Source organism: Ambystoma mexicanum, chromosome 13, assembly GCF_040938575.1.
Source record: "Ambystoma mexicanum isolate Mex_15411 chromosome 13, UKY_AmexF1_1, whole genome shotgun sequence".
NCBI classification, from domain to species: domain Eukaryota; kingdom Metazoa; phylum Chordata; class Amphibia; order Caudata; family Ambystomatidae; genus Ambystoma; species Ambystoma mexicanum.
Window position 1 is genome coordinate 255,081,588 of NC_090938.1, and position 23,130 is coordinate 255,104,717.

The 23,130-nt window shown below is 45.6% G+C and overlaps 1 long non-coding RNA gene across 1 annotated transcript in view; it reads left to right on the forward strand.

The window, feature by feature from the left end:
* The first annotated feature begins 10,411 nt into the window (after positions 1 to 10,411).
* LOC138521158 (uncharacterized) overlaps positions 10,412 to 23,130 on the forward strand; it is a 67,494-nt gene continuing 54,775 nt past the window's right edge. The window contains exons 1-2 of the long non-coding RNA XR_011282955.1: positions 10,412 to 10,495; positions 11,410 to 11,451. This is a non-coding gene — a long non-coding RNA (uncharacterized lncRNA). The remainder of the gene's footprint in view (positions 10,496 to 11,409; positions 11,452 to 23,130) is intronic.

The following is a 23,130-nucleotide window of genomic DNA, read 5'->3' on the forward strand; positions in this document are numbered from 1 at the left end:
CTCTTGGCAGGCTTCTCATCCTCTAGTTGCATCATTCATGTCAATCAGAATGGCACTGTCATGGCACAGGGCTCTCAGCCCAAACGTCTCCTTCTTGATATGCGTCTTCCATCTCTCATTAACTTCCTACCTTCTCCCTCCTCTCCTCCTTATTCATATCCTCTTGCCCCTTCTCCACCACCGATGGGTGTACAACACCATGTGCAAGACCTTCAAAGGTGACAACCAGCTACATTTAGCTACCCACAACTTTCGCTCTGCTGTTAAACACTCTTTCAATATCTGTCTCCTTCTTGAAGACTTTGCCCTTGATGTTCTCACTCTCACTGAGACATGGTTCAGTGCCAGCTCTGTCACTGCTTTTGACACTCTCCTCCCTGATGGTTACAAAATCTTCTCTAAGCCCAGTCCTAACCGTTCCAGAGGTGGAGTTGCCTTGATCTTCCCTGATTGTATCCCTGCTACTATCATTTCCACTCAGACCTACTCTTACTTCAAATGCCTCTTCTGCAGACTCGGCATCTCTCCTTCACACTTACTGACTCTCATCATCATCTACAGGACCCCTGGTCCAGTCTCCCTCTTCCCCTTGGAGTGGTCTGACCTCACCTCTTCTCTTCTTGCTTCCACCTCCAAGCTCCTGCTCTTGGGGACTTCAATATCCACCTTGATTCACCCGAGTCAGCCACTAGTCCCTTCTGCAGTCTCTGTGATGCTCTTTCCCTAACCATTCATCCTTCTGGTCCGACACACTCTGCAGACATACCTTGGATGCTCTCATCTCTTCAGACATCCCTATCTCCAACCCTCTCAGTACTCCTCTCTCCATGCTCTTCTGTCTTCTCATTTGGATCTCTTAGGTCCCCCGGCTAAGCCTCTGCCTTCACTGCCTGTCACCATCTCTGTCATTCGACCAATGAAGCGAGTGTCAGTTGCTGCCTTTGCCACCATTTTCATTCCCCCTCCCACTCCTTCCACTGACTCCCATTCTAACTCTGCCCTTGCTAATCTTCACCTGTCGATCACTAACACCCTTGACATCCTTGCCTCTGTCATGAGGATCCGAATGAAGCCTGCCTCCAAGCACAACACCTGTCATGACTCTGACCTAGCCACCCTGAAACAAAAGTGGAGAGTGGATGAGAGGAAATTGCGGGCATCGGGCACATCCTCTGACAGACTGGCCTGCCGCCTGCTCCAAAGGCAATACAGACTCTCCATCCGATTGAAGAAGAGGGTTCATATCCAAGCCTGCATCTCTAGGGTCAATAACAACACTGCCGAAATGTTTAAAATCAGCAAGGAACTTGACAATCCTACTGCAGTCTCCACTTCTCCCCTTCCATCCCTGACCCTCTGCACCTCACTGGCCTCCAACATCCTAACCAAAACTAAGGACATTCTGTCGTCACTCTCTTCTACTCCCCTTCCTCCTACCCCTCATCTCTCAGGCCACCCTTGGCTCCCCTCTCACCTTCCTTTCTACCCTCCTCTTTCTCACCTATACCACCGGATGAGGTCTCTAGACAAGTCTGCTGTATCATAGACTCCTCCAAACAGGTGGCTCCCTGCTGCTCCAGAATTATGGAGGACAACATTGCCTCCCTTGCGCCATCCCTGGCCGATTTCTGTAATCACTCCTTTGCCACCAGCTCTTTCCTGCTATCCCTCAAGCATTCCATTGTGCAACCTATCCTCAAAAAGACCTCTTATTGCCCTGCTAACTACTGCCCTATCTCCACTTCTCCCTTCCTGGGCAAGCTCCTGGAGAAGCTGGCCATCTACCAACTGATCCAGCACACTGAATCGGTCGGTTGTCTCCACGACCACCAGTCTAACTCCAGAAAAATTAGGGGCATGGAAACTGCTCTACTCAACACCCGTAAAGACTTGCTCTCAAATCTTGATTCCAACTCTCCTTCCGTTCTTATCGTTCTGTATCTTTCCTCTGCCTTCAACATGGTCAATCATGCCGCCTCGACTAATCACCTCTGTGACACCCTTGGCATCACAGGCCTTGCACTGGACTGGTTGACCTCCTTCCTCTCCAACTATCCCTCCCAACTTCAACGGAGCCCTTTCATTTTCCCTATCACTCTCTCCACCTGCAGTGTCCACCAATGCACTATCCTTTAGGCTTGGCCTTTCAACATCTATCTTGCCCCTTTGGCCCACCTGCTCTCCTCCTTCTCTCCTCACTTCCAGTGTTATGCAGATGGCACACAACTCTCCTTCAAGCTTCCGTCTACTGCCTCCTCTTTCTCCTCTTTCTCCTCCCTCATCCTTGACTGCTATTCAGTCATGGTGTGCTTCCAATGATCTCTGCCTTAATGCTAGTAAGACTGAGATCATTCTCATCGGTACCCCAGCTCCCACCTTCCCTCCCACCCTCTGGCCACCCTCTATGGGTCCCCTCCCCTCACTCTCTTGTGAGGCAAAAAACCTTGGTGTAATTTTTGATTCCTCTCTCTCCTGCTCTCCTCACATCGCAGACCTTGCCTAGAAGGCCCACTATCAGCTTCACCTCCTTAAAGGCATTCTCCCTTTTGTCACCTTGCCCCAGAAATTAAATGTCTCCAGTGCTCCGGTCCTCTCTAGGCTTGGATACTGCAACAGCCTCTTCCTTTATCCTCCCTACACCCCTTCAACTAATCCAGAATAGGACTGCAAGACATTTCCTTGGCCTTAAGCCCAGTGACTGCATCTCTCCAGCTCTTATGTCTCTCCACTGGCTCCCGTTTGCTGCTAGGATCTAATTCAAGACCCTTTGCATCATCCACAAGGCTTTCTGGGGCTTAGGACCTCGCTACACCCAACTCTCTCTCCCTAAATACCTCCCTGCTAGAGTCCTTCTGTCCTCTAGCTCTAACACTCTGCAGGTCAGATGCTTCTCTAAGCAGAGAGTGGGGGGGTAGATCCCTGCCCAGTCCACGCTTCGTCTTCACACTTAGCACGTGGACCCACACCACCGCAATCCCTGGCACTTGCCTTGCTAGCCTCCCCTGAGCACTTGCACCTGCTTCTGTTTACCCTGCGTATCCCTTCCCATTCTAGCACTTAGCTTATTGCGCAGACCAGCACCCCCTTCTCCCTCGCACTTCTTCTGCATTTGCACGATCCAAATGTCACAAGGCCGAGTAGGACCGTTATTGTATCTCTCTCCCTTGTTCCCCCACTCCTTTTTGTCTTGTGGTGCCTTGAAACACCACTTGTTGTATAGGCGCCTTACAAATATCCAATAAATAAAAACAAAACAACCATACGTGGCTTATTTGGGTCCTACGTTTGAGCCTGCCCATCCTTTGTAGCAGAGAGAGCCATTCCTGCCCAGATCGTAACCATCATCATTGCACTCTTCCAGATTGTCTTTGCACAACATGGAAGTATCATCTGGCATGTACAGAACATCGGTATGCTATTAGTAAAGACAGTATGGGAATCCCATTACGAACATACCAGAGGCGCTACACGAAAATTAGTGGCCGGGGAGATGCAGGGTCAATTTCGAAAGACAGCAGGATAGTGGGGAATAACTGTATATCCCTAATAAATCCCTCTAATTAGGGAAAAGCGCTGATGTGCCGCTTACAAAAACGAGGACAGTAAAAGAAATGCAAGAGAAATCGTTTTTGAAAAACAGTAACAACATCAAGGTTGTTAAACTCCTGCATGTCCTGGGTCACTATAAATCGCCTAGAGGGGATAAAGGCAAAAAATGTGTAAAGGTAAAAGTAAAGTTTACACCTTGGACTGGAAACACATATACAAAATCACTAGTCTAGGCTGTCTATTGTGGGTACATATTACTTTTACTATCCCATAGACAGCACAGTACTTCCCAGGGTGATTTTACATTTAAAATCAAAACCAAGAACAAAAGTTATTTTTAAAAAAGGAAAAGACTTGGCCCAATGCTGTTGTACTGCCGTAATGTAGGTTTTTAGATACAGCAGATTCTCCCGAGTAGGGATAGGCCAACTTTCCAAAGAAGACATGAACATTTAACATGTAACCAACATCGCTCTGTCCAGTAGAGTGTTAAATGATAGGGCCGGGCATGAGGCTACAAAGCAAAATATATAAAAGACATATATGGGGTTGTTCATGGTGAGGTAGAAAATGTTTTAGTTCTCCATCATGTGACAACCACTGTCTACCGGTTTCAGTGGTGTATTTTTGGTGTAACCACTTTCATCAGGACAGTCTTCAAAAACAGGTGGGAGGGGAATGAAAAGAGGGAAGGAACAATATACGGTGATCCTTGTTGATTGTAACCGTATTTCTGCCACAGGGTTAATACTTTACCCCGTTTTCTAGCGCCGATGCAGGATGGTTCACAAGAGAGACCTATGGAGAAACAAATTCATAAACCAAGGTCAAACCCACATCACTGCCTTGTGCTCGAGTGCTAGGAGACAGCCAGCTTTGGTCACTGCGTCTCCTAAAAGAACCTCAAAAACAACAGAGGTGATCCATTTATACCAAATGTAGATACATAAAGTTGCAGATTTTAGTAGGCATCAAACAACACACAGAGATATGGAATAGTTGTAATTTTGTTCTTAGATGACAAGGCATTCTTAGATGTTAATATACTACTAACAGAACTAATCAAAGTCTAGGACGTTCACAGGTGAGATAAAAAGAAGCAATATGGCAAAGCTAGCCAGAAGTGATGTGCTGTAAAGATTGAAACAGCGGCCATCACTCAAAAGTGTGTGGTAGGTGAATCAAAGTACATGCTGCTCTCCTTTTAATCAGTAACAACGAAATATGAAAGAGCTGTGTGCAACATTCAGCCGATGGAAAAGGGCCATTAGGGCACTATATATGTTAAAGTGCATAGGGCAGGCATGAATCCAGACGCCTACTGAGGCTCTGACAAAGCACTTGGAGCCGGCAAATAAACAAACCGGCAAAGTGCAATGCAAGAAAAAGGAAAAGGAAGAAAGGACGCGCACGCATCCATGATGTGATAGCAAAAAATGAATAAAAGAAAGATGCAAAGAAAATGCGTGCGCGCCCTCGAGGCAACATATGGCCATTGTCTCCCCCCGAAAACGTGAAAGGCATGGTTCCGTTAACTTACTTTCACTTGCAGGCTCCAGGAAGCCACTGATACCCCCGACTCAACGAATCGTTAGAGTTGGGTCGGAAGCTTCATGCTATTGCTTCACGGAGTCACATGCAGCAAGTCACGTGTGCGTTTTTTTCTTTTTTTTCTATTTGTCGAACGTGCCGAGGACGGAAGTACACGTCCCTCAGCTCCCCAGCCTGATGCATGGACTGCAAGGTCAGGCAGAGGGCAGGCACCACATAAACACAAATCATATGGAGTGCTTAAGGCTTGATTGGAGTACATATTTCTAACCGTGCAGGTAACGTGACCATTATACACAGGATAGTAAATCTCCAGATTAGTTGTTTTGTGATTCAAAAAGGATAATGTTATTTAAATTGAAAACACGGGGATAGATGGAAAAATACAGTTGCCCATAATGTGGAGGTATACAGTTGCCCATAATGTGAATGTTCTCAACTCAGATAGAGTTGTGGTTGCTAGTATTGACAACAACAGAGGTTGTGATCACCTGAGTAGGAGGTGTATTCCTTAACAAAATTCCAAGGTTCCCTTTCTTTGGGCTCTGACACCCTGGGTAAAGCTCCTATATATGTAAGGCTACGGACAAACGTGGTGTCCAAAGTGGCCAGTATAGTATGCTTATTTTGCACCAACAAGGGTACATTAAGAGCCAGGCAATACTGGAGATATGTATGCCGAGGTGGCTGACCAATACTACAAAGTGTCAGGGCTGGGACCTCGCTCAAACACTGCTGAATAGTCATATTGTGACCAAAAGGGCTTGCCAGGGAATGGATTCATTGAGGCCCCTTGTATCGGTTTTAAGGCGAAAGATCCAGGTTTGCTCTCGTTTGAGAAGCATACTGGCAATATCGCCTCCTCTTCTGGGGCATTTAACCCTTTCCAAAATGTTCCATTTGATGTCCTCGGGTTTGTGTTTTAGAGCCAAAAAATGGGCTACCAACGGTGCATTTTCCCGTCTCGTTCGGATACACGACATGTGTTCCTGTATCCGTTTTTTTAGAGATCTGCTAGTCATCCCTATGTACATCAAGTTACAGGGACACATGATCATGTAGATAGCATTTGCAGTATTACAGTTCGTCAGGGTGTTTTGTTTCCAGGGGGTGCGAAGGCCCAGTTCTAGAGTTTTTGTACGTGTTGTCAAATTACACACATTACATTGGCCGCAAGGTGTATGTCCTGTCGCCGGTGTGGTGTTCCATAAAGTGGTGGATGTTTCATTAGCTTGTTCACTATAAGAGTGAACTAGGACGTCTCTGATGTTTTTTCTTTTTTTAATAGCAAAGCGAGGGGGAGGGAGGTCTACCGTACCTATGTTGAGAATGGGCCAAAGTTTGAGGATTTCCCTTTTGATTTGATTGATTTTAGAGGAATATCCAAAAGTCGCTGTTATCGTTTGTCGGCCCTCTGGGCATTTAGCCTGTTGTAAAGTAACTTCACGAGGAATATTTCTTGCCCGTTTTCTGGCTTGCCTGATGATTTTCTTAGGGTAACCTCTTTCCAACAGACGTTCTTTCAAAATGAATGATTGGGTGTCATACTCTTGTACACTGGAGCAGTTCCTCCTATATCTGAGAAACTGCCCGAAGGGCAAATTGTCCCGCAGGCTTTTCGGGTGAAAGCTTGAATATTGTAACAGAGAGTTACGGTCTGTCGGTTTCCTAAACACACTGGTGGTCAAAGATCCCAGATTGGCATTTATTTCCACATCGAGGAATTGAGTGGTCTTTTTAGCTGAACTATGAGTGAATTTTAGATATCTAGTTTTCAAGTTAATCCACTCCATAAAGGCATGAAGGGGTACTTCATCCCCTGTAAAGACTAAAAAAATATCATCTATATAGCGAGCCCACACTGTAATGTTATTCAGGTATGGGTTTGTATGGGGATATATGTGTGTTTCCTCAAAATCAGCCACATATAACTTGGCCAGGGACGGGGCAAAAGTCGCTCCCATAGCAGTTCCTGAGCATTGTTGGAAAAAAGTTTCCCCATAAAGGAAAAAATTCCTTGTTAGTGCGATTTCTGTCAGTTGTAAAATGAACTCGACCAGCATATCTAGGTTGGACCCAATTCCACGTAAGATTTTTTCCACAATATGCAGGGTCTCCATCTGTGGAATGTTGGTATATAGTGCCTCTATGTCGAGGGTCACCAAATATTGTGTAGTATTGTGGAGATGTTCTGGAAATTGGTTTCTTCTTTGGCTTCAATTGCTTCCAATTTCTTAAGGATCATGTCGTGCCATAGGTACGAAACTAAGCCCTTTTTGGAGGACCTTAGTTTCGCTGGCAGTGAGTGCATGCACTCACTGCCAGCGAAACTAAGGTCCTCCAAAAAGGACTTCGTTTCGTACCTACGGCACGACATGATGCATTCCAAACATGGGTAGATCTAGCAAAACTAATGAGAAAAATTTGCCTTAAACAACATTTTGGAGAACAAGCTACGGCACAGGATCCCGATCCAAGAAACGATACAACCGGTCTTCATCCAAGATCCAGTTTCAATCCGCATAATATCTCGGCAGAATCAATCACTTTTGAGAAGGCGATCCTTAAGAAATTGGAAGCAATTGAAGCCAAAGAAGAAACCAATTTCCAGAACATCTCCAAGGTAGAACGCCATGCACTCCGGGATCTAAGCTTGAATCAAGCAATCACGATAAAACCAGCAGATAAGGGGGGCTCGATTGTCATTCTTAATAGCACTGATTACAGACAGATGGTGGATAAACTATTAGACAACAGAACCCATTACCAGATGCTGCCCCGGGACCCCACTGAGGAGTTGCGCATTTTGATTACAGGGATTGTAGAAGAGGCAGCCTGTGAAGGCCATATTAGCTCACAAGAAGCAGCATTCCTGTGCCCTAGATTTCCTATTCTTCCAGCTTTCTATGCATTACCCACGGTGCATAAAGGTATTTCACCTCCACTAGGCCACCCCATTGTGGCAGGAATACAATCCATCCTTGAACCCCTTTCCGAATTCGTGGATTTCTTTTTAAGACCAGAAATTCCCAAGATGAGGTCCTATCTCAAGGACACTACCAGCATTCTGAAATTGGTGGATGACTTACCATTTGATCCTGCCACACAATATTTTGTGACCCTCGACATAGAGGCACTATATACCAACATTCCACAGATGGAGACCCTGCATATTGTGGAAAAAATCTTACGTGGAATGGGGTCCAACCTAGATATGCCGGTCGAGTTCATTTTACAACTGACAGAAATCGCACTAACAAGGAATTTTTTCCTTTATGGGGAAACATTTTTCCAACAATGCTCAGGAACTGCTATGGGAGCGACTTTTGCCCCGTCCCTGGCCAATTTATATGTGGCCGATTTTGAGGAAACACACATATATCCCCATACAAACCCATACCTGAATAACATTACAGTGTGGGCTCGCTATATAGATAATATTTTTTTAGTCTTTACAGGGGATGAAGTACCCCTTCATGCCTTTATGGAGTGGATTAACTTGAAAAATAGATATCTAAAATTCACTCATAGTTCAGCTAAAAAGACCACTCAATTCCTCGATGTGGAAATAAATGCCAATCTGGGATCTTTGACCACCAGTGGGTTTAGGAAACCGACAGACCGTAACTCTCTGTTACAATATTCAAGCTTTCACCCGAAAAGCCTGCGGGACAATTTGCCCTTCGGGCAGTTTCTCAGATATAGGAGGAACTGCTCCAGTGTACAAGAGTATGACACCCAATCATTCATTTTGAAAGAACGTCTGTTGGAAAGAGGTTACCCTAAGAAAATCATCAGGCAAGCCAGAAAACGGGCAAGAAATATTCCTCGTGAAGTTACTTTACAACAGACTAAACGCCCAGTGGGCCGACAAACGATAACAGCGATTTTTGATATTCCTCTAAAATCAATCAAATCAAAAGGGAAATCCTCAAACTTTGGCCCATTCTCAACGTAGGTACGGTAGACCTCCCTCCCCCTTGCTTTTCTATTAAAAAAAGAAAAAACATCAGAGACGTCCTAGTTCACTCTTATAGTGAACAAGCTAATGAAACATCCACCACTTTATGGAACACCACACCGGCGACAGGACATACACCTTGCGGCCAATGTAATGTGTGTAATTTGACAACACGTACAAAAACTCTAGAACTGGGCCTTCGCACCCCCTGGAAACAAAACACCCTGACAAACTGTAATACTGCAAATGCTATCTACATGATCATGTGTCCCTGTAACTTGATGTTAATAGGGATGACTAGTCGACCTATAAAAAAACGGATACAGGAACACATGTCGTGTATCCGAACGAGACGGGAAAATGCACCGTTTGTAGCCCATTTTTTGCATCTAAAACACAAACCCGAGGACATCAAATGGAACATTTTGGAAAGGGTTAAATGCCCCAGAAGAGGAGGCGATATTACCAGTATGCTTCTCAAACGAGAGCAAACCTGGATCTTTCGCCTTAAAACCGACACAAGGGGCCTCAATGAATCCATTCCCTGGCAAGCCCTTTCGGTCACAATATGACTACTCAGCAGTGTTTGAGCGAGGTCCCGGCCCTGCCACTTTGTATTATTGGTCAGCCACCTCGGCATACATATCTCCAGTATTGCCTGGCTCTTCATGTACCCTTGTTGGTGCAAAATAAGCATACTATACTGGCCACTTTGGACACCACGTTTGTCCGTAGCCTTACATATATAGGAGCTTAACCCAGGGTGTCAAAGCACAAAGAAAGGGAACCTTTTAATTTTGTTAAGGAATACACCTCCTACTCAGGTGATCACAACCTCTGTTGTTGTCAATACTAGCAACCACAACTCTATCTGAGTTGAGAACATTCACATTATGGGCAACTGTATACCTCCACATTATGGGCAACTGTATTTTTCCATCTATCCCCGTGTTTTCAATTTAAATAACATTATCCTTTTTGAATCACAAAACAACTAATCTGGAGATTTACTATCCTGTGTATAATGGTCACGTTACCTGCACGGTTAGAAATATGTACTCCAATCAAGCCTTAAGCACTCCATATGATCTGTGTTTATGTGGTGCCTGCCCTCTGCCTGACCTTGCAGTCCATGCATCAGACTGGGGAGCTGAGGGACGTGTACTTCCGTCCTCGGCACGTTCGACAAATGGAAAAAAAGAAAAAAACGCACACGTGACTTGCTGCCTGACCTTGCAGTCCATGTATCAGGCTGGGGAGCTGGGGGACGTGTACTTCCGTCCTCGGCACGCTCGACAAATAGAAAAAAAGAAAAAACGCACACGTGACTTGCTGAACGTGACTCTGTGAAGCAATAGCATGAAGCTTCCGACCCAACTCTAACGATTCGTTGAGTCGGGGGTATCAGTGGCTTCCTGGAGCCTGCAAGTGAAAGTAAGTTAACGGAACCATGCCTTTCACGTTTTTGGAGGTAGACAATGGCCATATGTTGCCTCGAGGGCGCGCACGCCTTTTCTTTGCATCTTTCTTTTATTCATTTTTTGCTATCACATCATGGATGCGTGCGCGTCCTTTCTTCCTTTTCCTTTTTCTTGCATTGCACTTTGCCGGTTTGTTTATTTGCCGGCTCCACGTGCTTTGTCAGAGCCTCAGTAGGCGTCTGGATTCATGCTTGCCCTATGCACTTTAACATATATAGTGCCCTAATGGCCCTTTTCCATCGGCTGAATGTTGCACACAACCCTTTCATATTTCGTTGTTACTGATTTAAAGGAGAGCAGCATGTACTTTGATTCACCTACCACACACTTTTGAGTGATGGCCGCTGTTTCAATCTTTACAGCACATCACTTCTTACAGTGGCTCCTGCCGGGGATGAATATGGTTTGTATGCCCTCAACATAACCTACAATTGAGAAATCCCTTTGCAGGGAATACCGTCAGTATAAATCATGTGAGTGGACAGTTTGCCATACCAAACAATGCATGGCGTGTAGCCTTGCATGTATTTCAAAAACCATTCGAATGACTAGCTTTGCCATATTGCTTCTTTTTACCTCACCTGTGGACGTCCTAGACTTTGATTAGTTCTGTTAGTAGTATATTAACATCTAAGAATGCCTTGTCATCTAAGAACAAAATTACAACTATTCCATATCTCTGTGTGTTGTTTGATGCCTACTAAAATCTGCAACTTTATGTATCTACATTTGGTATAAATGGATCACCTCCGTTGTTTTTGAGGTTCTTTTAGGAGACGCAGTGATCAAAGCTGGCTGTCTCCTAGCACTAGAGCACATGGCAGTGATGTGGGTTTGACCTTGGTTTATGAATTTGTTTCTCCATAGGTCTCTCTTGTGAACCATCCTGCATCGGCGCTAGAAAACGGGGTAAAGTATTAACCCTGTGGCAGCAATACGGTTACAATCAACAAGGATCACCGTATATTGTTCCTTCCCTCTTTTCATTCCCCTCCCCCCTGTTTTAGAAGACTGTCCTGATGAAAGTGGTTACACCAAAAATACACCACTGAAACCGGTAGACAGTGGTTGTCACATGATGGAGAACTAAAACATTTTCTACCTCACTATGAACAAGCCCATATATGTCTTTTATATATTTTGCTTTGTAGCCTCATGCCCGGCCCTATCATTTAACACTCTACTGGACAGGGCGATGTTGGTTACATGTTAAATTGTCATGTGTCTTTTTGGAAAGTTGGCCTATCCCTACTCGGGAGAATCTGCTGTATCTAAAAACCTACATTACGGCAGTACAACAGCATTGGGCCAAGTCTTTTCCTTTTTTTAAAATAACTTTTGTTCTTGGTTTTGATTTTAAATGTAAAGTCACCCTGGGAAGTACTGTGCTGTCTATGGGATAGTAAAAGTAATATGTACCCACAATAGACAGCCTAGACTAGTGATTGTGTATATGTGTTTCCAGTCGAAGGTGTAAACTTTACTTTTACCTTTACACATTTTTTGCCTTTATCCCCTCTGGGGGATTTATAGTGACCCAGGACATGCAGGAGTTTAACAACCTTGATGTTGTTACTGTTTTTCAAAAACGATTTCTCTTGCATTTCTTTTACTGTCCTCGTTTTTGTAAGCGGCACATCAGCACTTTTTAAGGAAAGTTTTCCCTAATTAGAGGGATTTATTAGGGATATACAGTTATTGCCCACTATCCTGCTGTCTTTCGAAATTGACCCTGCATCTCCTCGGCCACTAATTTTCGTGTAGCGCCTCTGGTATGTTCGTAATGGGATTCCCATACTGTCTTTACTAATAGCATACAGTTGTGTGATGCCCTGCTTTACTGTGTTACATATGTAGCCTGTTAGGGCTTCACCCTGTTCACTGTACCTTCAGTGCCCTTTGGGTAATTATGTACAGAACATCACCAGCAAAAGCACCATGATGGGAACCAATATCTTCACCATTGCTCCGAGCCATGTTGGTGCCCACAGTGACTAGAACATTGTGTCAAACCAATCTTCAGCCTGCACCCCTGCTTCACTTTCCATGTATGTCTTGAACTTGTGTAAGGCCTCTATAATGTGTGATAGGGTCCCATTTCCTGCATCATTTGGGGGGACGTATTTGCAACATGACAGTCCAATCTTTTTGCAAATGCCCCCTTCCATCACTCTCAAAAGGTCCAGAATGTACTGGTTTTGGAGAGTCATCAACCAGATCACTCGCAATTCACTCTTGATAGCATTCAGGCCTTGTTCTGTATAATTTTTCCAGCTGGATCATCTCCCACCTCACAATCTGTAACCACTTAGCAATCGCTATGGCCTGAACCCCTGACCTCAGAAGGGAGGCAAAGAAAACCTCTGTCTTGGTATACAGGCAGTATTTATCTGGGATTGCTTTAAGTAGCTGGATGAATCTTCAGACAAATAATTTGATATCCTTTTTTCGTATTTTCAGTGAGCACTTCGTTTTTTTGGTCTGTGGTGGTTGGTTCCGTTGCAGTATGCCAGGTTTAGATGCAATTGTTAGATGAGCTTCAGGCACCATGAGAATAGCTGAGTGCAATGTTGTCAATGCACTGGTGCCTGACCAGGTTGGTGGAAGATGCAGGTATGCTTGCTGACCACATACCTAGTACATATCCATGAGGGCTGCTGTTCCTTTAGCAAGATCTGGAATGAACAATGTTTTATTGCATTTGATGTTAGTTCCAATGGGAACTGTCCCATGTCCTCGAAAGCACAACTCATATTCTTCAGCTGCTTGAACATTCACTTGAACTTCCCGTGTCTCAACTCTTGTTAGTTTCGATAAATAAGTGGCCCATATTGTAAAGCAGTTTTTATTGATGTTCCATATCACTTCATCTCCAAACCCTTCCAACCCCCCCTGCCACGCAACTCTCCACTGCTTCTTGCCATCTGTTATGCACAAACGGTACTCTGTCCAGTTTCAGCAGGTGGTCATGGTTTACATTGAGCACCGTTATCTTCTGTGGCACATTTTTCTTCATCCTTGTCCATTAATACAGCTTGTACCGTGTGCCCCTGGAACAAACCGCAAACCCGACATGGAGCCAGATGAACCAAACACTGGGCTTCCAAGGATGACATTTCTTGGGTGCCTCTGATGCATATGGGATGATGGAGCAGATATAACAGCTCCTGTTATACCTCTGTTTCCCCGCTGAGCACATGTGATTGTACCACATGTTACTCAATTCTGGATGGTACACATCAGACATTGTGTCAAAAACAACTCCTTTATATTGAGCATATGCATTTTCCTCATCTATTACCCATTTCATGCGCAACTTCCATTGCTATGATACTGTGTCCTGTATATGGATTCTCCTAAAATTCACTATAATAGTCTTAAAATCATCATTGGGTGTTGCAGAATCAAACAATTCCCTATTTACACTCCCGCCTACTATGCTCCCTCTTTATATGATCTAACCATATAAACTCTCTAGACAAATACAAGAAGATACCCAAAAGAAACCCACAGAAAAGATAAAAAAGAAACCTAGTGCAACACTTATAGAACAACTTATATGTACAGTAAAATGGAAGGGTAAATTGTGTAATATCAATGGGAAAAGATTTTTTTTGCTATGAAAGTAACACAACAATAGCAGCGTAGCGATATAACAAAATACAAGTATACACATATATTGGATCTGTGGTCCGATGATGTAGATATGAAAAATATTCTACTGTAATCAAATGAACAAAAAAAACTTCAGAACACCAAAAGAACACCAAAAGTCGTTATGCAATATAGTAATTTACAAGAAACACTCAGACAATGGGCCTCATTCTAAATTTGCCAATCCGGAAACAAGGGTGCTGGTAAGCTCCCCGGCACCCTTGTTTGCAGACCGGCAAACTACGAGTCTGACTGCCGAGGCCGCTGTGCCCGACAGGTCTGACCCTGCTGGGTGCACCGGCACAGTAGGCAGACTCTTCTCGGGAGCACCGGCACAATAGGACTCTATGGGAATGTGGATTAACAAATGTGCTGGCGCCTGACTTTCCAGCTGCCAGACCGGTAATGAGCCGGTGGCACCGGGTGGTCAGGTGCCAGTAAATTATTACGGGTCCGCCAGCAACCCACCTGTAGCAACGGCAGGGTTACCTGCTGGACCCATAATGAGGGCCAATATATTTATAGAAGGAGGTAATACATGCAGCACCCTGCTTACAAGATAGAGGTGCACCCAATACCGCAGTTCCTTCATTTTGACTGCAAATGGAGGAGTATGCACTACCATGTAAGGTCCGTCATAGCACGGCTCACTCCACCTGCGGACAAAGTTACAGACATAAACAGCACCCCGTGGATGTAATTGGAGAGGCAGCAAGCTCACAGGATCTGAGTCAGCACTTGTCTCTTCTTCCGCTCGTCGTGGCCCTATCTGTTGAGAAAGTCATTTTATTAACTTTGTTAATTTGGCCAAATAGAACTTAAACTAATCTCCTAGAATTGGCGCAGCACTCTGCACAGGTGATAACGGCATGTGCATACATCTCCCTGACTCTATATGGTCCTTATAAGGTTGAGTCCTCAAACTGAAGATGGGCAGAGGCAAGCAATGCACCCAATTCTTTTTGAGAGTAATGCACAGTTTGGACAGTTTAGCCAATAAGAGGGAATTCATTTTTTCAACAAGGCCATTGGCCTGGGGGTGGTGAATTGAGCACATCTTGTGTTTAATGCTTAGGAGAGCCGCAATCTATTCAAACAAAAAAGAAGAGGGTGCCATTATCACTCTTCAGATTCTCGCACCCTCCCCATCAGGGAAACACTTTTCTCACTAACAATGTACCTGCCGATTTGCCATCAGGATGTGCAAATGGGCCAGCCTCAATCCAACAGGAGAATGGGCACACCACTACTATAAGACAGCGAGAGGTGTTGTACCATTCTTCCATATCTGCAAAATCAATATGGAGGTCTCAAAATGGACAGCTTGAACGGGGCAATGTGCCCCCAAGGGTCCTCAATGTGTGCCCAGTGTTTGAAGTCTGACAGACAGTACAGTTGGATGTGAACATATTAAAGAAATCTTGTATGCTCGGCACATACCAATCCTCCTGTATATATCAGAGGCAATATGCTGCTTAGACACATGCGTGGGGTAGTGCAGTTGGTTGAATGCGACCAGGACCAGTTTTTGGGGCATCACTACTCTCCCTATGCTGACCTGTCTACAAACTAGGTCTTTGGGAGAATGCACACACACCCTCCTCTGCCACAACAACTTCTCACTCTGCAGTGCTTTGTCATGCAATTATATAGCTTCAGTAATGGGTAATGCTGTGTATGCAAACTGTATTTGCAACTGCATACTGGCAAGGGCTGGGTGCTCAGGGATATCTAGCACTGGTAAATATGCTGCCAATTTAACTGCTCTGTCTGCTGCTTTGTTACCAAGAGAAACAAGGTCACCACCTTTATTATGGGCTGCACACTGGACAATTGCGACAAGTGTTGGCTGTAAAAGAGCAGGAATCAGTCAGAGGGCTGAATGCTGTACTGGGGACCCATTTACTCTTTGAAACCCTCTCCTCTTCCACCTCGACAATCCATAGAGCACAGTTGTTGTTACTGTAAAAACTGGTAGGGGGTGTCTGTACTTCCGCTCTCTATATGGTAGAGGAGAGGCACAGAGGACCCCAGCCAAGATTCTCTATTATTGGTACGTGGTCGAGCAATCAAGGCCTAGCTTCTCAGGAGGTGATGCAAGCTGGTTCCTTTGTACAGTGTAGTCCCTAAACCCCCACAAAGGAATGTCCACACACTGTATTACTGAAAACACAGTCTTTATATAATTAATATTCAAACGATCACAATAACGCACTTTGTACTTGGAAGTCAATAATGACAAATATATACAGTTCTAAAGTGGTACCACTAATGTTATCGAATCTCATTAAAGTGCATCAACTGTACGGTTAAAATGTCACACAGATTAATAACGAGGAGACCAGCAATAGAGATAGGCAGGAACGTAAGATGGTTGAAACAATAGGCAGAATACTGGCCCCGTTACCTAGACACAGTTCTGTGTGGAGATCCCCCCCACCTGGGCAACCTGTAGATAAAGATATATAGCACAAGCCCAGTCCATATAATGTTCGATAGTCTTACTTCTTACTATTAAGGTTTTACCCCCCCAATGTACCTGGTGGAGTAGAGTTCTCCGACGATGCACCGACCGATCCTTCTTGAGTGCCTCCCTTTCAGGCGGGAGCCACGGATCGTCGAGAGGTGTCGGGGAACTTGGCGTTCATTGTCGGGGAATAGACGGCCCTTCTTGAGTGCCCTCCCTTTAAGGCAGGAGTCACGGGTCGTCGAACGTCCGATGGTGAACAGGGTGAACTATGGCAGGGAAGTGGCAGCTTCGTTCCTAGCGGTGCTCGTCGACGACAGAGCGTTGGCGTCCTGCAAGGAAGAGGCGTGCAGGGCACCTGTGTGACAATAGTTCTGGACCGCAAAGTGATGATGAAGAACTGTGGCCCTACAAGGGCGTCGAGTCGTCGGCGTCTCTGCGGTCTGTAGGTGGCTGGAAACCCACCGGTGGATGCTCCTCGGCGCGTCGACGGTCGAGCCTTCTCCAGCGGGAGACAAGCGGATGACGATGCAGACGAGAGCGTCTGATGATCAATGAAGTTCTTAGGCAAACGGGGGCACGGCAGCTCCGGTCGGCGACGGCGGTCGTCGACAGTGGCGGCCAACAGTCCGAGTGCTTCTCCTTGGAGTTCCGCAGCAGTCCCCGTATCGGGTCGGCAGCCTGTCGAAGGTCTGTCTACCAGGGAGCGTTGGCAAAGATCAGCTCTGCACGATGGTCCCTCGTAGCTCGGGAAGAGGGTGCCTTACCAGGTCCTCTCTGGGTCAGTCCTTGGAGGCACAGCAGCTTTCAGATTGTGAAGGAGGGCAACAGCAATTCTTCTCGTCCAGCAGGGCTTCAAGGTCAAGCGTCAGTTAATCCAGTTACTCGTCGTAGTGGACTTCAGCTTCTGAACACGATTCCTACCAGTGAGAGGTCCCCAGATATACTGTTGATCTCCCATTCATTCCGCTGGGTCACACTCAAGCATCCAATCACGACTACGGGCATTCATGCAGGCAGGCAGCCAATCAGGCACACGAGGTATTCAGGCCATTCACTTCTCTCCAGACACTCACAACAAGTTATGTGTATTGGGACAAGTACTGAGCCATTCAACACTCCAAGCTGCATTCATACCGGTTTCGGGCAGGGTTGTCTCGGTCATTGTGTCAACCACCAGATACTAGACACCCACAACACAGAATGCATATTCGTCACACACTCTATTCACCCAGGTCCCACCCACAGGAGGTACCCACAACATACATCACCGGGAAGGCTCCAGCTAGTCTGACTGGGCCTTCACAACAACACCATATATGGCACTTCCATCCAACAGCCAGTCAGGGGGAAGGGACAGAGTCAGGGCTTCCCAGGACTTTGGGAAAACAAGGTAATGGGTAAAAGAAAGCAAGAGGCCACCGGGGCCATCTTGTTTTCCATCAGGGATCAACTGATCCCAATGGCAGGGCCGGGGTATCCGAAAATGGAGGATACTCCGCGCACCTGTCAAATTCAGCATGGAGCTGCCACCAGCCCATACCCTGCTCTGTGGGCCACCCACAGGTGCCCAAAAACATACACTAGGGGCACAGGGTTGTACCCCCACCCATGGGTGCCATAAGGGTATCCCACGGGTCCGTTCACCAAACCAAAAGAAAGAGAGCTGCACCGGCAGGAGTCCCACATGAACTCCTGCGCAGAAAACATGACAGAACACACGATAAAAAGCAGTAAAGGACAAGGATACGGAGGCCCTGTCCCTCTGATGCATTTCCAGCATCACAGTTACATAGGCCAAGCCCGAATAAATAATCACTCGACATCCCTGGGCTGTCTCTAGCGCATCAAGAAGAGCAATGAGTTTGGCCGCCTGAGAAGAATAATGCACAGGTAGTCTTTGTTGGATAAAAACCTCATACTCTCTATCAACCAACCTGGCGACTGCTGCCCCTGTTTGTCGCTGACCTGTCTTTTGGTCAATAGTCGCTGACACATCAACAAAGAACACTTCCCCAACATCTAGTGCGCAATCACATGCTTTGGGTATATCATCGTCTGGGTCCTCGCATGTGGCACAGTCATGAATGTCATCAGAATCAGTAATGGGTTCTGTCAAGTAGGCGGCAGGGTTTACAGTTGGACAATGAACAATGTGGACCGATGGAATGGAAAGAATAACTTCACATGCAGATGCTCTGCGTTGTCAACGTAGACTTGGATCTTTCAATTATTGCAAACAATGCATGTTCTATTTACAGAGTTACTGTACACCCCATAGTAAACTTGGCAGACTTCTCAATGGCAAAAGCAGCTGAGGCTAATGCTCGTCCACAGGGGTACTGTCCTTGCATGACTGAATCTAACATATCACTGTTAAAGGCTTGAGGTTTGTGACCCATTGTGTTAAAACTGCCGCCATAATCTGAACATCAGAGTGTGAGAAAAGATAGAACTCTTTGGTGTGGTCGGGTGTTGCTAAGATGGGGCAGTGGTGATAACATCCATCTTTTAATTCCTGAAAACTAGTGACCATCTCATCAGTCCAAGTAATGATACTTTTGGTCCATTGGGCCTCTTTAAGGGTCTGCAGCAGTGGCCGGGTGTATGATGAGTAATCAAAGATCCACTCCCTACAATAATTATACAACCCCATAAATATCAGTATGTCCTTTACAGTTACTGGCTGGAGTGCGCCATGCACCGCTGCTGCGTGTTCTGGAGTCACGCTCTTAACATGTACTGAGATCAATTGGCCTAGATAAAACATTGCCTGTTGAAAATGTTGTAGTTTTGCTCTATCCACATTATACCCTATGCCAGCCAACACCTGTAACAAAACAATGGAATCTTCCCTGCACTGTTGCTCAGCAGTGCAACACACCAACAAGTCATCCACATACTGAATGACGGTACTTGGAACTTGGATGTTACCTAAGTCTTCATGCAGAACCCTGTTAAAAATACTTGGGGATTTGCAGTACTCCTGCGGGAGACTAGCATGTTGGAAACGCCTCCCGGCAAAATGCGGTTAGGTTTTGAGAATCTGGGTGTAGTGGGACAGTAAAGAAAGCATTCTTGAGGTCTATAACAGTGAAATGTGTGGCTGAAGAGGGTCTATAACAAACTATTGTGGGGTTAGGAACCACGGAAAACTCTGCCTATACTATATTATTCAGAGGGTGCAAATCCTGAATCATTCTCCAACTGGAACCCTTTCATTTTTTTCACTGGATAAATGGCCATATTACATGGGGAATTTAATGGTACTATGATGCCTTGGTGTAGGAGGGCCATAAAAGTAGTGTATATGCCTTCTTCAGCTGCTTTAGACAGAGGGTACTGTTTCACTCTGGGTAACACTGCACCTTGCTTCAATTTGATGCGTATTGGAGCGACACTGTGCAAAAGCCCTACATCGTGAGGGTTACTGGTCCACAATTTATCAGATACTTGAGACATGTCTTCTTGAGCAAATTAATGCACACTCACTACCAATAATATGGGACATGGGACGTGTTGTTACTGTGTCATTATTTCACAAGGGACACATACTTCTAATATTATCTCCCCATCATTGTCCTTATTCTCAAAAATATCCTCATCTGTTATGTCTCTCAGGGGCTGGGTTGGATCTATACATAAAATTGTGTGCCACTCCCCCCTATCATTGTCGGTTGCTATTAACACAATCCTTTCCTTTGACACAAACCCTCCTTCTATATCTAGCCTGATAATAGTCCCTGCAACGAGTTACTGGGGCAGGGCTGGTCTGAACAGAAATTCAGAGGGCATCTGCCAGTACTGGTAGTCCACCTGCCGGAGTGTGTTAAGAAGCACTGTGATCCCATATACAATCAAATCAGGGGCCACTAGTATTCCTCTCGCCACTGCTTTATTTCCCAACGCATGTATGATCAGCATAACCCTCATGTAACAAATTCCGGGATTCAAACACACCACTCCCCTTTCAGTAAACGAGATGGTCAAGTTGAGCTTACTCAGGATGTCTCTACCCAATAGATTGAAAGGGTTTTGGTGGAAAACAACCTGGGGCCCTGATCACCATGCCCCCTATCTTAATGGATAATTCTTTTGTAAACAGAACCAAATGTACTGCCCCAGAGAAGCCCAGTGTGTCCATTACCTTGCCTGTCAAGGTGATCCTCCCTCACTAATACATGACTTTGTTGTACCTGTATCTGCCATAAAAATGAATGGCTTATTGCCTATCTCCACGCCCACCAAGGGTTTCGCTTCTGGGTTGTCAGTGACCGATAGAACTGGGCATGCTAACGCACTGTGGGCTGTCCTAGTCTGGATACGTGTTTGTTCCTGGAAAAAAAAATGGATTGCCTCCAGCGACAGTGGCCCCTTGATAATGCGTCACTGTGCCGTTGGGCACTGCATTACTGTTCTGCACTTAAGGGCCTGGCTGCTGGCCAGGGCCCACCGCATATGTTGGTGCACCACCAGAAACTGGGACTGGCAGCTGCGAAAATGACAGTGGGGGAGCAAGCGCTGCTGTGGGAAATGGCACACCATATGGAACTGCTTGGGGTGATTAAAAATAAGGCTGGGTGTATGAGGTGGGTCCTGCCTGAGGGTACGGGGCATCTGCTGCTGTGGGTATGCAATTATTTGTCTACTCCTACATTCTCTTGAAAAATGACCCATCCGTCCAACACTACCCCGCTCATCCTCCCCATGGTCCCATTCCTCCAAATCCATCTCATCCTCCCCAGGCCCCTGAGAACCCCCCTTTTCCTCGCTGATACCCCCTGTAAACCCTCCTTTGTACTGAGGTGGCTACCCACTGTTACAATTGTAATCACCTCACCAACCAGATGCTGCTCGTACATCTGCCTGAATCATTCTGGGCTCTGTCTGTCCTTCTGTCTGTATCACCGTTACTGCCCCATCCAATGCAACGTTGCCAATCTCTTCTGCACCAGTTTAACCTTTTCTATTTGTGCCCTCTGAACCATTTCCTTCTCTTTCTCTTTTAACCGTTTGCAATGGTGTACAATAATAGACTGTATTTCCGCCCACCCCTTAGCTTCAATCCCCTGTGAAGGCATCATGAAGCAAGACACAAACAGCAGATTAAAGTTCAAACAAAATATGAATGTCAGGATGTGACAAGGCCTATCTTGCCCTATACTAAGATGGGATTTCCCTACCTAAAGAAACTAAGGATAGTCTGAGTCAGTAAGTTCAACTTAAACGTCTGTCTGTGTCCAAAATCTTTACCTGCCATCACAACTAAAGCTAAACAATGTGTAGGGATAGCAGCAACAAAATAAATAGTGTTCCAAATAAAGTTCTGAGCTTCTTTCAGCTTCAGGCCTACTTTACAGCTCCCTTTCCCCAAGTTCAAAGCAGTTCAAAAAGACCTCTGGGTACCCTTCCCCAAGAAGATAATACAGTTCCAAAAAGGTCTCAGGGTTCCCTTCCCCAAGTCACCAACACAGTTCACAATGTCTGAGGTTTCCCTTTGCCAAGAAGTCAGCTTGACCAGCTTGCCAACTCACAATCAGTTCCAATCTCTTAATACTCAAAACCAGTTCCAGTTCAACTTTGCACTCCTTCAGACTCTTCAATAGTTTACACAGATTGCCATCTTCTGTATTCACTTCAGCAATCTATTTCATACGTGAAGATTTGTTACCTGCATTTTCCTTGGCTTTATCAGACAGGGTATCCTCAGTCCAGGCACAGTTTCCGGACCACACGGTCCACCCATGACAGGTCACGCTACCGATAACCCTAGGCTTTCTTCCCCACACAGGTTTCTCTGTCACTGCACCTGTGCTCTGGTTCACATTCACTTTGGTTTCTCCTTGCCAGTCTCTTGGCTCTGCCACAATGTGTTCTTCCACACAATTCACTCTATATTGCTCAATCTCTTTTACCACCTTACTTTCACAATCTTTAGCAATGTTCATTACTTGTTTTCCACTTTACTCAGTAACCTTTCTTCTTTGTCTTTCAGTATTTACTTTGTGTGTTTTGCACATGCTTGCATTCCATTCGTAGGCTCATCAAAGCTTCCCTTTGGGTCGGTATTCAATAATGCTTGATTTATTTTCATTTACTTATAGTTCAACTTGCTCATATTGTTCAATAAAGCCCCTTACTTTGGGTTCACTTACAATTGCACATATATTTCTGTTAATCTGGCATTCATATCTGCCATGAAGTAGCCTCAGGAGCGCCCTGGTACGAGTCTTCCCTCTGCTTCACTCACTGGTCCTTTGTGACTCCTCCGGGTGGCTTCTCTCTTTGTTCTCGGCTCTGTGCACACATCTCTGTAGCTATGCGAGCAGCGCCCGCCCTTTGGAAATCTCGCTGTGGGTGCTGGTAGCTCTGCCTGTCACTTGCAGACACTACCTGTGGCTTACAGCATTGGGGTCTCTTCCGTGCTTCACAGCTCTGGCTGTGGGTACCCGATTAAGGAGGATCTG